Here is a 2,500-nt window from a genome sequence, read left to right on the forward strand (position 1 = left end):
TCCTGCCTGGCCCAGTCCAGCGTCCAGCCCCTGTTCGTCGAAAAATCTGCGCTGCTGATTTTCCACGACGAGCCTACTTTCGTCAGCGTGCCCCCCTGACGAATTTTCCTGCCTGGCCCGGCCAGTCCAGCCCCTGTTCGTCGAAAAATCTGCGCTGCCGATTTTCCACGCGGCAGCCCCTGTTTTCGTCAGCGTGCCCCCCTGACGAATTTTCCTGCCTGGCCCGGCCAGTCCAGCCCCTGTTCGTCGAAAAATCTGCGCTGCCGATTTTCCACGCGGCAGCCCCTCTTTTCGTCAGCGTGCCCCCCTGACGAATTTTCCTGCCTGGCCCGGCCGGTCCAGCATCCAGCCCCTGTTCGTCGAAAAATCTGCGCTGCCGATTTTCCACGCGGCAGCCCCTCTTTTCGTCAGCGTGCCCCCCTGACGAATTTTCCTGCCTGGCCCGGCCGGTCCAGCATCCAGCCCCTGTTCGTCGAAAAATCTGCGCTGCCGATTTTCCACGCGGCAGCCCCTGTTTTCCTCAGCGTGCCCCCCTGACGAATGTTCGTCGAAAAATCTGCGCTGCCGATTTTCCACGCGGCAGCCCCTGTTTTCCTCAGCGTGCCCCCCTGACGAATGTTCGTCGAAAAATCTGCGCTGCCGATTTTCCACGCGGCAGCCCCTCTTTTCGTCAGCGTGCCCCCCTGACGAATTTTCCTGCCTGGCCCGGCCGGTCCAGCATCCAGCCCCTGTTCGTCGAAAAATCTGCGCTGCCGATTTTCCACGCGGCAGCCCCTCTTTTCGTCAGCGTGCCCCCCTGACGAATGTTCGTCGAAAAATCTGCGCTGCCGATTTTCCACGCGGCAGCCCCTCTTTTCGTCAGCGTGCCCCCCTGACGAATTTTCCTGCCTGGCCCGGCCGGTCCAGCATCCAGCCCCTGTTCGTCGAAAAATCTGCGCTGCCGATTTTCACCGACGAGCCTACTTTCGTCAGCGTGTCCCCTTGACGAATTTCCCTGCCTGGCCTGGACAGTCCATCTTCCAGCCCATGTTCATCGAAAAATCTGCGCTGCCGATTTCCCCGACGAACCTGCAGCTGCACAAATCTGCGCTGCCGATTTCCCCCCCTGTCGGCATGGCTGCCGCTGCCCCGATGTCCAGACCAACAGTCTTTTTTGTCGACTTTGCCGATTTTGTCCGCGCTGCCGATTCCAACACTACCCCCTGCATCCAAACCAGCATTGTTTCGTCAGCTCTTCCCCTGACGATTTTAGCCCTGTAACAAACAGTAGGCCTCCAATCCCGCCAACGGGAGCCAAGTTGATAGGGAAGAGAATTGAATGACGCGCCTGGTCCTCGCACCCCGCCACCCGAGGGGCCTTTTTCCCGGCAGCCTCTGAAAAACTCTAGCTTTCACGGTCCTCGCCGCCCCTCACCACCATGGCAGGCCTCTAATCCCACCCATCAGCAGTTGTAGCCGATAGGGCAGTGATTTGAATGACGCGTCGCGGGCCGCCGGGTCATCTCACCCGGCCATTAATTGGAGCGTTTTTGGCTGGCCGAGGATGGGGGGATGGATCTCTTCTTCCGAAAAAGCAAACAGTACATCGGGAGTTATGTTGACGGGGCATGGAATTGAATGACCCGTCGCGGGCCGCCGGGTCATCTCACCCGGCCATCCCGGGGAGCGTTTTTCCCGGCAGCATCGGGGAAACTCTTGCTTTCACTGCCCGCTGCCCAAGTCCCCACTCGCATCGGCCCCCCGCGCCAACAAGCCAACGCTGCCGAATCGGCAGACACTGCTGCCGAGTCTGCCGACACTGCCCCGCGGGCTGCCACTGCCCCAGTGTCTAAACCAGCGGTCTTTCTCATCGAGCCTTGGACTATCCAGTCCGTCCTGACTCATCGCCAGCACCTGCTGCCGATTCTGCCGACTTTGCCGATTTTCTCGGCGCTGCCGATTCCAACACTGCGCCCACCGTGTCTGAACCAGCGCTGTTTCCTCAGCGTGTCCCCTCGACGAATTTTCCTGCCTGGCCTGGACAGTCCACCGTCCAGCCCGTGTTCGTCGAAAAATCTGCGCTGCCGATTCTGCCGACTTTGCCGATTTCGTCGGCGCTGCCGATTCCACCACTGCCCGCCGTGCCTGAACCAGCGCTGTTTCGTCAGCGTGTCCCCTCGACAAATTTTCCTGCCTGGCCTGGACAGTCCATCGTCCAGCCCATGTTCGTCGCAAAATCTGCGCTGCCGATTTTCCCCGACGAACCTGCAGCCGCACAAATCTGCGCTGCCGAATCTGCCGACACTGTCCCGCGGGCTGCCACTGCCCCAGTGTCTAAACCAGCAGTCTTTCTCGTCGAGCCTTGGACTATCCAGCCCGTCCAGACCCATCGCCAGCACCCGCTGCCGATTCTGCCGACTTTGCCGATTTCGTCGGCGCTGCCGATTCCAACACTGCCCGCCGTGCCTGAACCAGCGCTGTTTCGTCAGCGTGTCCCCTCGATGAATTTTCCTGCATGGCC

This window comes from Populus nigra, chromosome 2, assembly GCF_951802175.1.
Source record: "Populus nigra chromosome 2, ddPopNigr1.1, whole genome shotgun sequence".
NCBI classification, from domain to species: Eukaryota; Viridiplantae; Streptophyta; class Magnoliopsida; order Malpighiales; family Salicaceae; genus Populus; species Populus nigra.